The sequence below is a fragment of the Sinocyclocheilus rhinocerous genome, unplaced genomic scaffold (assembly GCF_001515625.1).
Source record: "Sinocyclocheilus rhinocerous isolate Xijiao unplaced genomic scaffold, SAMN03320098_v1.1 scaffold4545, whole genome shotgun sequence".
Taxonomy (NCBI): domain Eukaryota; kingdom Metazoa; phylum Chordata; class Actinopteri; order Cypriniformes; family Cyprinidae; genus Sinocyclocheilus; species Sinocyclocheilus rhinocerous.
In genome coordinates, this window is record NW_015635030.1 from 363,130 (window position 1) to 363,453 (window position 324).

A 324-nucleotide genomic window follows, 5' to 3' on the forward strand; every position below is an offset into this window, starting at 1 on the left:
TTCTATGAATCTTTACATTTTTATTTAGTCATTTAATTTAGTAATTTTGTTGTGTTTTCGTCATTTTAGTAGTTTTTTTAATGTCTTTGTAGTATTTGTCTATATGTTTTTATCTTGATTTGTTTTATTGTAAACTACCAAAGCAAGAAAAATGATTTGTCCTCAAATAAATAAATAAAACTGTTTTCAAGTCATTAAAATTATATATATATATTTATATATATACATACATACATACTTTTAAATAATTAGTAAAGTTGTAATAAATAATGATTTTTAAATGTATTATTTTTACAAAATATTATAAAATATTATTTTTGATAC